We start from the raw sequence: 13,440 nt of genomic DNA, 5'->3' as shown, positions 1-13,440 counted from the left end.
AAGGGTTTACAGGGGTAAGGTTGGTGTTGCACTCTCTCTACTGGAAGTCCAACCTGGCTACAAGAGGTGGCAACTTCAGGTTCCTAAACCCCCTTCTGCTAAGAATCTCAGCCAAGGTCACTCTTATAGACTCCTTGGTGACTCCCCTATCCCACAGATGCTCCGGCATGGATTTCCTCTCTCTGTTTTTCCACCTCCCCTCTCCCCACACCTGATCCCTGCCCCCATTACCCTCCCCTTCCATGCCTGCACACAGCTTCCTCCTCCCATCTACTTAAGATGTCTATTTTATTTTTTCTTCTGCATGAGTATAAAGCATCCTCCCTAGGCACTCCTTGGCTTCTTTGGGTCTGTGGATTATAGCATGGTTATCCTATACATTATGTCTGTAATGAATTGTGTTCGAATTTTTATGGGAATTGCATATATTGCTTTTGGTAAGATGTCTGTTTTTACTATGTTAATCCTACTGATCTATGATCATGGGAGATCTTTCCATCTTCTGATAGCTTATTTAATTTCTTTCTTCAGAGACTTGAAGATTTGTCATACAGGTCTTTCATTTGTTTGGTTAGAGTTATACCAAGATACTTTATATTATTTGTGGCTATTGTTAAGGGTATTGTTTCTCTAATTTCTTTCTCAGTCCATTTACCATTTTTATTAAGGAGGTCTACTGATTTGTTTAATTAATTTTGTATCTAGCCACTTTGTTGAAGATGTGTATCAGCTGTGTGAGTTCTTCTCCGGTAGAATTTTGGGGGTTACTTATGTATACTATCCTAATTCACTAATTCATAGGGAAGCATCTTGAACTGGGGTTTTTATTTAAATGCATATAACTTCTGGGAAGAGCACTGTTCACCCCTGAAGTATACCTCTCGTCCAAGCTCATGACTGTTATGATCATTGTTTTACCCACTTAAAAAAATTAACTCCTATGACTTCAAGAGCAGTTTCTGAAAGAAGTATAAATTTAGTTTTTCCATATATAACATTTCCTAGATGACAGTATTAATTGTCACCTTATGTTAAATGCAGCAAAGGAACCACTATAATGCTGAATGGTTCAACAAAAAAGAATAGGGATATTTGACACTGTAGAGACTGAAGCTGTCATATTTGGAAACTTGATATATTCTTATAACAATTCAAATAATGATGGGAATTTGAAATGATTATATTTCCAGATATTAATGAACTTTTTGGCAGCTTAGACTTCATGAAGAACAGTTACAGCAGAAACTGACAGCATCTTCACTCACACTGGGCTGCGCAAACACACAACTGTATTTACCTGACTTTTCATTGGCGTGCCTTTACTGTTTTCATCATGCAAATCTACTATTCTGGGGCTTTCTTATTAGAAAGAGAAAAGATGTCATTAATTTTGATTCTAGGAACATTTTTAAAACTCCATTTAAATAAACATTGAAGTATTTGGTTATTTAATAATAGCATTAAAAATGTTAGCATTCCTACACTCTTTAAAGTCTATGCTTCAAAATCTTTACCTTGTTGTGTCCACCACAAATTATTTAAATAGCCCTCTAATGATACATTAAATTGTTGAACTGGCTAGTCATTTTAAAGGGATATCAATGCTTTTTTGAGAATCTGTTTTTTTTTGTATAAGAGATTCCTAATGATCATTTAGATTAATTGATTCTTTAAGTTTAACAGCATCCAGCATTCCTTTATATCTCCCCCTTTTAAAGTTGGAGTATAAAACATACAGCAAAGTGCCCAATTTTTAAAGACAGTCAAGGAATACACACACACAAATGCACCACTCTAGAGAGTCAACTCTCCAAATATTGACATTTTAAGCACACTGTTTTAGTTCACCAAGATGCCAATAAGAATCTACACAAGGATGACCACTTTCTGTCTTCTGTCAGAATAGGTCAAGATATTAATGTCATACATATATATATATATATATATAAATTTATATATGAACTCATCTCAACATATATATATTCATATATGTATGAAGTTAATGTATATATCATATATATTATATATAATATATCTCAACTTATATATATATATATTGACTTAATCTATTATAAATGAAATCACATATGTATTATTGCTTGACTTTTTCAACTTCATAGCTTTGGGAGATTCACTCACACCATTGTTTGTGATTTATTCCTTGGCACTACAACATCTTGTAGACAGTATCTCCTAATGAATATTCCAACACAATTATACCAGTTTGTTTATGGAGTTTCCAGCCAACAGACATTCAAAGTGAAAGCTGACAACATCTTTGTATCCTTTCATACTCACACGAGCAGTAGCCAAACTTTCCATTGTTCCACACTAATTTTCATGCCCTTCGTGTTTCCATCCATATCGGTGTGGCAAGCACTGTGTGATTTTGATTTTGATTTAGACTTACAAAATGACGATTGACGTTAGTGCCCTCTGATGTGCTTATGGAAACTTTTATCAATACAATGTATAGGGAAGAAAATAAGTAGCACACAAAACAAGTCCATAACGATCAAATAAAATAAACAGTAATATAAAATTATTTGTAATATCCAGAAGCTGGAAACAACCCATATTCCCCTCAACTGAAGAATGGATACAGAAATTGTGGTACATCTACAAAATGGAATATTACGCAGCAATAAAAAACAAGGAAATCATGAAATTTGCAGGTAAATGGTGGGAACTGGAAAAGATCATCCTGAGTGAGCTATCCCAGAAGCAGAAAGACACACATGGTATATACTCACTCATATAGACATATATAGGATAAACCTACTAAAATCTGTACACCTAAAGAAACTAATCAAGAGGGAGGACTCTGGCTAAAATGCTCAATCCCCATCCTGAAAGGCAAAGAGGACGGACATGAGAAAAAGAAGAAAACAGATAACAAGTTAGGAGCATGACACAGAGAGCCTCTGAAAGGCTCTGCCCTGAAGACTATTAATGCAGATGCTGAGACTTATGGCCAACTGTTGGGCAGAGTGCATGGAATCTTATAAAAGAAGTGAGAAATAATAAGATCTGGAGAGGACAGAAGCCCCACAAGGAGAGCAAAAGAACCAAAAAATCTGAGCACAGGATTCTTTCCTGAGACTCATACTCCAAACAAGTACAATGCATGGAGACAACCTGAACCCCTGCACAGATGTAGCCCATGGCAGTTCAGTGTCCAAGTGGTTTCCATAGTAATGGGAACAGGGACTGCCTCTGACATGAACTGATTGGCCTCTCTTTGATCACCTCTCACTGATGGGGGAGCAGCATTACCAGGCCACAGAGGAAGACAATGCAGCCACTCCTGATGAGATCTGATAGACTAGGATCAGAAGGAAGGAGAGGAAGACATCCCCTATCACTGGACTTGGGGAGGAGCATGTGTGGAGAAGGGAGAGGGAAGGTAGGATTGGGAGGGGAGGAGAGAAGGATTTATGGGGGGGATACAAGGTGAATAAAGTGTAATTAATAAAAGTTAAAAAAATTAGGGGACAAATGAGTTGCAGTGAGTGAGTGCTGGGATTCATTAAGAACCCAATGATAATTCAATACAAGCAGCCAAGCTTGCTCACAAAATGCTGCACTATGTCTAATAATAAATCACCAACGAGGTGATTTTGGTTTATGGTAGGTACCAAGAACTAATAACTCATTAGTTTTCAAAATAATATAGAGCCCTTTTATGTCAGCCCTTGAGGAAGTTATCTAACAGCTTGGTTCCCAAGGGAAAAGTATTAGAGTATTTTGTCAAAAAATACACTTACTAATAGGCTTTCAAACCTTATGCCTCAATAAAGCAGAATTTCAAATTTCTCAACTTTCAATGATCTTACAATCCTAGAACATAAACAGTTAGAAGTGTTGCCTATGCATCTCTGACACACCCTACTATGAATGACAGTTTTATCCTTAGAGAGCTTATTCAGTAAGTAATAAAAAGAAAGTATTACTGATAACCATGCCATCAGCTACTATGTATCTATTAATAATAGACATCAAGAAGGGATTGAGCCTTTGGAAAAATTGTAAGAAAGCCTCTATCAGTGTAGCCATTATTTTTCTTGGAAATAGTTTTTTTTCATAAGTTCTAGCTGCTAAATAGCAATATTTTTACATAAGAGACTTTTCAATAATAAAAGGCTTCCTTAGTAGTACTCTCAGTTTAGCATCTGATTATAATAGTTGGAATTAATTTTTTTTGCTTTAAATTGGTAAAAAAAAAAATCAGAAAAGCAGCATTTTATTTATTTAATGAGAAGCAACTCAACCAACTCTTCAATGAATCATAAGCAAAATGTTTAAAATTTTCTTAATGAGCTCTAATAAATTTGTCCAAAGTCATATGTATTTTCACAAACTACAAATAGATGGCTAGGAGCCAACCTCTCAATGGGTCTTTCCCAAATATCATTCCTAAAGCCTGATATGACACACTGACACACTGAAAAGTAACTCACTTTCATTATTCACAAGAGATGATCATCATCAGTAGCCTAGATCAGTATTTGTAGTACCCTGAGGACTCAATCTCTCCTGAATGGTGGAAGTATGTTATTTAAGATCATAATACAAATGTAGTTTTATGTGAACCTGGGGTATTCAGCAGGATGTCCTGTGGTTCTCTAGATAAAACAAGGAAAGTAGTTTGTTCTGTTTTATTTCACTTTCTGAAGTGTGTGTGTGTGGGGTGGGGATGCATGTATACCCAAGAATAATCTCAGTTGATGTGGCTTTTACTTTCCATTTCCCTCTGTCTGTTTTTCTTTCCTTTTGTGTTGAGTCTCTCATTGGCCTGGGATGTGCTTCCTGGTTAGGCTAGGCTGGCCAGCCAATGAGTTTCAGGGATCTACATGTAGATGGAATCTGATGAGCCACAGATATGAGCTGTATAGTTTGTGCTGACTGCCTCTGTTCAGTGGCTCAGAAAATGGACAGGGATAGCTTAGGCATATCTCCAGTAGCTCAAGGATGCCATGTGCTGCATCCTAAACATTGATGATGATGATGGTGATAGTAATGGGACAGAAACCCAAAAGCTCCCAAAGCTTAGCAGAAGGAAAAAACTAGAAAAAAAGGAAGTGTCTGAAGGATATCAAAGATTTCTTGTTTGTTTCTCTGTGTTGACAGCAGAAGGCAAATTTACCATGCTTTTTATGAATTGAAGATTCAAGGTGCTTTACATAGTTGGTGAGCACCTGGAATTCTCAAGGATCATTTTGATTTGTGGGTCAGGGAGAAAAGGCAGGCTGCCACTAGGAAGCATTATTCTATTGGCAGTTCTTAAGGATTGCTGCAGCCATGAATCATCTGAAGGAATGGGCGGGCATGGGAGCGTTAGCAGGCCTTCTGGTGTTGGTCTCCTTGGTTTGCCTGTGGTATATATGCAAGATTAGAGTCTCACAACAGTGTGATGCAGCCTTGATCATTCAGGCCTTTACAACCATTGAAGCAGGACATTCTCCCCAAGCATGGTTGGATACCATAAAAAGCTAAAATGTTACGCTCAGGATGCGAGGCTAAGCACTGCACTCAGGGTCAGCCGCTTTGGACCCAGAGAAGAGCATGTCTGGTTGCATGCAGGTTGATGCCCCAGGTCCTGCCTCTGAGAAAAAGGTATCGGACGGATCTGATGCTCTTTGGGTGGATGACACCTAAACGAACATCGGTACAAAGTCCCAATTTATTTCTAATATCAGAGATCAGACCTCTACTCTTGCCTGATGCATCTAAAACAAAAAGGGGGAACTGTAGAGAGCTGCGGAATGCTATGCCTTAAAGATGGAGCTGGTTTCCGCCTTCTACCTTCCCAATGGTGAGTGCTCTCTGTCACGAACAATTCCACATTTGGCTAAGGCTGAGGATCTGGCTTGCTTCCATGTATGTGGACCTATCTGCATTGCCCACATGGCACGCCTGGGTTGGCTACCCAGAGGCTATTTAAGCTGTGGGCTGGCTTTCCCCAGGGTCCGAGGATTGTTCAAGGTTTCTGAATAAACTGCATTAAAAAAAAAATTAGAAGTCATTTGTGGTGATTTGCTCTCATTCTGTACAGCTATCCACCTTAGTACCTAATTCTATCATGCATTTAATTATAGAGAGTTTCTTAATATTGTGTAAGGTTCACCCTTAACAAAATTCAGGGCGACTATTCATTATATGGTTTGTTCACAATTTACACAAGAAAGCTATAATCTAATCTGAACACTTCATAAATACATGTCCTGTGAATAAATAATTTGTGAAACATCCTTAATGCTTGATTGTATTTGAGTTTGATGTTGAAAGATACATTTTAGAAACAATGTTGTTAATGGAAAGAAGTTCTCTAACACAGGATTTTCTAACAGTTCTCATTGCACATATGTTCTTTTGTTTCTACAAATATATCTTTGCATGTGCATACTATGTGAATACATGTGTGCCTTTGATATACAATGCACATGTATGTTTGTGTGCACAAACATGTTGTAAGTGAGATTAATATTTACTATTGATATATCTTCTGGTAACGCTTGCTGTTAATCCTAAACAGCTGTATAACCAAATCACCACACAGAGACTGGGTTTATTTAGTTAACCTAGAACACAATGCTGGGCAACAGTTACTCCCTCCTAAACCTCCAAGCCCTCATAGTTTCCTAACATTTAGATTTCCCACATTATACTTGCTTTTAGTGATATTTGAGGTCCAGTCCATCTCTCCATGTCATTCCAAGATCTCTTCTCCAGCTCTCTCTCTCCTTGCTCTCTTCTCCCTTTCTCCTCCCACTCATTTCCTGCCCTCTGGCTCCTCCCACTGCTCAACACTGTGGCTAGTTGCTTTATTTTGGCCTGTTTACACAAAGTTGAGACAGGATGCTTAGAATAAGTATCACAATGCAATATCCGGATTGAAATGAGGAATCAGCATTTGAATGAACAAGGGTAAGGTGTATACATTTCAAAAGAACATTATACCAGCATGGGTATGTGTGATTCATAACACACATGAATACCATGACATGCATGAAAAGGTCAGAGGACCAGCTCATGTGTCAGTACTCACCCTGTACTTGTTTAAGATGGTGATCCATTTTTGTGTTCTCTCCCTACTGCATACCCCACATTTGTTGCCCGGCTAGCTTTCGTGGATTCATTTTTCTGTTTCCCCTCTCCATGTAGTACAGCAAGGACTGTGGGTGTGTACTACCAACGCTGACTCTACTTGGGTTCTGGAGATGCAAATTCATGTCTTCATGTTTTCAAAGAAAGGACTTCTCCCACATTTGCCAGTCCTGCACAGAGGTTCTTATTCAGTCTGTGTCCAATATGAATTTATCTCTATTGAGAGGCAGAAAAGAACTTGCTCATCGCATATATTGTAAAAAAAAAAAAAAAAAAAAAAAAAAAAAGTGACGCTTGACACAAAGTGCAGCAGTTGCGGTCATGCTAATGCAAACACATGACCACAAACCTGCAGCCTTGGAGCAGATCCTGAGTTCAAAGATCTCTGGGTACCCACATTTAATGCTGCAGGGAGAACACATGGCAGCAGGCAAAAGAAATCGAGTAAAAGAACCGGCAGCCATCTACTGAGAAACCAGGACGATACACGCTTAGGAGCTTACCAGGATGGTTTGTTTTTTAAAAATAAGATACAGAAGAAATTATGGGTTTTTTTTGTTTGTTTTTTGTTTCTTTTTTTGTTGTTGTTGTTTGTTTATTTTTTAACTGACACACCAATGGAGGACCATGCACGGAGAGGACCTAGATCCCTGCTCAGATGTGGGTGGCCGATTGGCAGCTCAGTCTCCATGTGGATCTCTGAGTGAGGAGAGCAGGGGCTGCCTCTATCATGAACTCAGTTGACTGCTCTCTGATCACTCATCCCTGATGATGCAGACTTGCCAGGCCACAGAAGAAGAGGATCCAGGCAGTCCTGATGAGACTTAACAAGCTATGGGCAGATGGCAATAGTGGAGAACTCCCTGTGTCAGTGGACTAGGGGAAGGGATGGGGAAGAGGGAGGGAGGATGGGACTGGGGGAGTTGAGGGAGGGGGCTTCATATCGGGATGTATAATGAATAAATTGTGAAGAAAAAAATAAAAATTTTAAAAGAGAAAAAATATTTTTGCTGGGGTTGGCTACCCAGAGGCTATTTAAGCTGTGGGCTGGCTTTCCCCAGGGTCAGATGATTGTTCAAGGGTCCTGAATAAACTGCATTGAAAAAAAAAATATATATATATTTTTACTATCACCTAAGTGAAAATATTTTCTAATTTCCATTATGATTTCCTCATAAATCACTATTGCTGTTCAGAAAATTTTTTAAAAATTATTTAAAAATAATTTCTTTAAAAAAAGATATTTTAATTTTTAAGATCACCTTTAGGCTAGTAAGTTAGCTCAATTAATAAATGTCTTTGCTGCCAAGCCTGACTGACAATCTGAGTTCTCTCCCTGTATCTCACATGATAGATGGAGATAACTAACTCCCCACAAGTTGCCATCTGCCTTCCACTTGTATGCCATGGCATGCATATGTGCTGGCACACACACACACACACACACACACACACACACACACGCACACATGCACGCACACACACCAATAAAAAGTAACAAAAAATTTAAAACATGTTTAACAGAGGATTTCTTTTGTGATAATTGACATTAATGATAATTGCATAATTGTCATCATATAAAGAGATAAATGCATAAAATAAATACTGTGTTCTTGCTTTTTGGAATTAAACCATACTGCATGTTTCAAGCAACACATGGATGGAGAGTAGGTAAAGTTTTAAAAATGTTCTTTATTTGAAATAAAATTACATCACTATCTCCTCTCTTCAGCCACTTCCATGACACCCTCAAGTTTACAGCCTTTTTCCCTTTGGTTAGTATTATTACATATGCGTAAGGATACACATTGTGAGTGTGTGTGTGCATAAACATACGTTACCTGCTGGATCTATTTTCTTTTGTGTGCGCATATGGTTTCGAGGCTGACCAAAGGATGGGTCTGCCTTGGGAAACCACATGCTTTGTATTTAGCTCATCAATATCACTATAAGTACAATATTTGGTAATTCTACCAAAAATATTACCACATATGCAAATGGTTTTTAGTGTTTCCAATGCTTTATCAATACTAAAGTAAAATGTACTTCCACTGAGAGGATTCAGTAAGATTTTGATGTTTCCCTCATATGGAGCTCATTTGGCTCCTAGTAGATTCCCAATAACTGTTTGTTAGACCAGTAAATTCTAGAAGTAATACATGATGTTTCCTAGATAAAAGCATCAATTTTTAAGTGACTCAAATTTCATCAAGCTCCAAATACTACAGTGTTGGCCTGGGAATGAGTAAATAAATTTAATAAAAGTAATTTTAACTAAACATATTTTGACTTAAGGAAAAATTTTAAACACCTCTTTTTATTCCTACCTGCTAGAATAGCCCATGGACTGTGGCAAATGCTAAAATCTATTTGTTGGCTGCATGGGTTTATCCATCCATTTAGAGTTATACTCACTTGTTTACATTTACATTCAGTGCTGGTTTGATTAGTGATATGATGTCGCAAGAAATATAGAAGAGGTAACTTTAAATACTTGTGAATAACCATCCTCAAAAATCCACAAATAGGGTATTTGGGAAGTAGGGGAAACTTTGTAGCTTCAAAACAGGTACTCCTGCCGTAGTCATTATATGGCCAAAGATAGAAGTAATAAGCATGGCTAGTAATCAGCATGGGTGAGAGAAAAAAACAAAGAGAATGTGAGGTTATGAAACAACAACACATAAAGAGAGTGATTGAGTGGTATGTGGGAGGGGATAGCTTATTTGAGTTAGAGAAACTAGGGGTCTACTGAAGAGTAATGAGATATTTGGTTAGAAAATTTAGGGAGTCAGGACCTTGCTGATGAAGGGCTTAGGTGCCAGACTCTAGAATTTAGGTGAGATGACATGGGGAGGAGAAAGTGATTCTAGGAGAGGTCCCAGTTAAAGAGGTTGTTGGGAAAGACAGTCCTGCAAATGTGCACGATAAAATAGCTGGCTCAGCAGCTGGAGTGTAGCCCAATGCTCTTGGGAGATTTCTGGGAGCTGAAAGAAGTACAAATGCAAAAAGTGTCACAACAGTAGTGTGTGGGGATAGATGGGCCATGAGTAAGTTGAGGATATGAGTTGGAAACTAAGGGATATTTGGCTGTTTGTTTGTTTGTTTGGTATTTTACAGGTCTTTTTTTTTTAATTCAAAGACAAGTAGATTTCAGTACAATTATTCTTGTAAAGTACTTTTAAAAATAAAACCAACTTCTTTAAAAATTACAGACATATACCTCAACTATGATGACCTAATTTTGGAGGATAATATTCATGATTAGGCAGAAATAGACAACCTGCCACTGGAAGATTAACTATTAAATGCTCAGTGAAGACTCCATTTATGACTCCCATTTCCTCATCAATTTCTGTTCCCTCTTAGTCTTCTACTATCTTGTCAACTTCCTGACCAACTCCCTTCTTACCTGTTTACCCGAACATGCACCAGATCAGCCACCACCAGACTGGCCTGAATGGCCCAACCTCCATCTTGCCATTTGCTCCTCTGTCTGGGGTTAAAAGATATACTTGCATCATAACATTCTTCAATTTCAGGTGATACAGCTGTCTCTGAGAACACCCAGTCTGAATGATGTCATTTGGCTTGTAATCTTTCTGACTCAGTTGTAGGAACATCAAAATGTTTCCTTTTAGGAGGTATACTATGTTTATTTGAGACACAGCATTACTCCTCAGCTTTCTGCTAAGTTCCTCTAGAACACAGCTGACATCCTGTAATTCTTGTGGACTTTCCAGAGTCATGGTCCCATGACTCTGTAATTGATACAGAGGTGATAAACTATTGTGGTTTGAAGCTCTATGCGCCAGAAATGTGAGGTATGGTAACCCTGTGGTCAGTGCATCCACTGACCCATTCTCTTCCATCAGGCTTTGGGTTGATGATCAGGAAAAAATCAATATCAGCATAAGAAACAGAAACTAGAGAGCTAGTGGTGTCCATGCTTTTAGGTTTAACTACATCCACTATAGAAGGAACACCTACACATTTAAAACTGATTTGTTCTCTGTTCCACACATCACAGTTGACCTTTCTCTTGGTTTATAAAAACAAATACACAAATCATGTTCAGCCAGCTCTACCTGTACATCCACAGTGGTAGATATTGTCTCTGAATTCTTTCAAGGTAATTTTTGTGACTGCATAATGGCCTCATGCAAACTTTGGGCATTCTACTTTATGTGTGGAATCATGGCCATTTCAATAACATTTTTCTTGGTCTTGCGAAAGGTAATATTCCTCCCTTTAGACCCAGTGTAGACTTTAACAACATCTCCAAATACTGCTGGTCTCTGAGACCAATAGTACTGAACAGCCAAATGTTCTATAGGTGGTTACAGCTTTTTGAGTCATTTTTTCAACAAGGTCAACTTGCTTATATCTGTATCTCATGTATTTCTTTTGTAACTTTGTATACCTATTGTGAGCAAGTTATGGAGAAGAAGTAAGGTCTGAGGATTGTCTTCTGGATCAGTTGTGAGAGATCCATAAATTATACCTTCAACTTGCTCAGCAAAGCCTAGATCTAACATTTGTTGCACTTCATCAAGCATAAGATGGTACAACTTCAGAAAGAGCTAAATGTCACTTTGCAGAGATGGTCTTCGATATGCCGTGGGGTCCCAACCAGGATGTCAATATCATTGCAATGTGATTGATTTGGTTTGACACGCTCTTCCACCATAAAAGCCTGCAACATTGAGTACTCTAGTTATATCTTTGAAATCTTGACTTTTGCCTGTTCCCTTGTCGGAGCCAAACCAAATCCCTTTGGTGAATGACTTTTTAATTTTCTTCTTGAGTTCTTTGGAGCCTTTCATTCAAGGGTATGTTCTTCTCTGGACTTGAACAATTACATCTTTTCCTTCACATACAGAAGCAAAGGCTTTATCTTGAATAGGAAGAGATGTCACTCTTCAGCCTTTCAAAAGCTTTATAGTCTCTCCAAAGACAAAGAAACTGGAGAAGGTTCATTCCTTTTGTTCACCTGTCTCCTCCACTTCATCACTTGATTTATGAGTAGAATTTTGTAAGGATAACACTTGATTTGATTTTTTTTTCATACTCAGCAACATCTTCATTTGGTAGACCTTTTCTTCTTGGCTTAAGAGATGGGGACAATTCATCTGAAAATCTGCTAAGTCCTTCTTTTGTGTCTCCATTTAGCTTCTCTTTTGTTTTAGCTTTAGCTGGGCTTGGGAGCATACAGGTCACAATTTTATTTTGTTTTTGTTTTCTCATCTGTGTCATAAATGGATACTCTATGCAATTTCTTAGTGCCTTAAAATTCTCTCTTGTTTAGAGTTTTTTGGTTTTTTTTTCTTTCTTTTATTTATTTATTTTTTTCAGACTGAGGTTAGGATAGAGCCTTTAAAAATACCTCTACCGGCTCCTGATGGACATGAACCATTTTGCATACTTAATTAGTTTAAGTCTCTTGGTGCTCAGCAAAGAGTCTGGCACTGTTAGGCTCAAGTAATATAATTTCAGAGGCTTAGTCATGATGAGGAGCATGGCAGCTTGCAGGCAGACATAGTGTTGGAGAAGTACCTGGGGGTTCTATGTGGTGATTGTCAGTTAATAGGAAGAAAAAGGAAAGAGAGAGGAGAGAGAGAGAGAGAAAGAGAAAGAGAATTTGGCTGTTTTTAAGGCTGGTTTATATTGCAGGTATCAGAGACCACAGAATATAGGACCTCTTGAACAAAGATCAAAACTTAATATTCACAATTGTGGAGAATTAATTGGCATAATTGTGATAGTTGAGACAGCGAGAGTAAGTAGGTAAATATAAAAGGTTTACAGAATCGGGAGAGAAAACAAAATAAGAAAATTAGGTTTAGTTAGCTCTTAGGGTATTGCTTAAGATGAGGGGAGGTAACAGGAGAACCTGTTGCTGAGAAAATAGGAATATAGTAAGCTGAGGAGGAAGACCTCAAGGGAACACACCAACCAGGCTATTTCAAATTATTCTCAATGTGCTGTGTGTTTTCTGTAATAGCTGACTAAAATGAACAAGAAATAGAATATCTACAACTCCATTACTATAAATATTTCAAGGCAAAAATGTGATCTAAGTTCAGTCTTTTAAAGTATGAATATCCAAGTAGAGAAAACTTTGGGATAAGATTAAAATCTCAAGCTATGAAATACACAGACTTGTATGCAAGGTGTGTGTTTGCATTTGTGCGCATGGAATTAGCATAGTTTCCAAGGAGATAAAGGGCTGGCATAATCAGCTCATCTTCTGTCCTGATTTATTCAGCGTTCTATTTGTATCCAGGCACTAGATATGTTATGCACTGTTATATTTTATATAAAGATAAGGTA

The 13,440-nt window shown here is 37.9% G+C and overlaps 1 pseudogene; it reads right to left on the bottom strand.

Annotated features, from left to right (window-relative positions):
• Positions 1-10,455: 10,455 nt before the first annotated feature.
• On the bottom strand, positions 10,456-12,318 carry LOC110560724 (ATP-dependent RNA helicase DDX50-like; annotated as a pseudogene).
• Positions 12,319-13,440: the final 1,122 nt, after the last annotated feature.

The sequence above is a fragment of the Meriones unguiculatus genome, chromosome 21, assembly GCF_030254825.1.
Source record: "Meriones unguiculatus strain TT.TT164.6M chromosome 21, Bangor_MerUng_6.1, whole genome shotgun sequence".
In the NCBI taxonomy this organism is placed as follows: domain Eukaryota; kingdom Metazoa; phylum Chordata; class Mammalia; order Rodentia; family Muridae; genus Meriones; species Meriones unguiculatus.
Note: the sequence above shows the minus strand (reverse complement) of the source record. Positions and strands in the feature narration are given on the sequence as shown.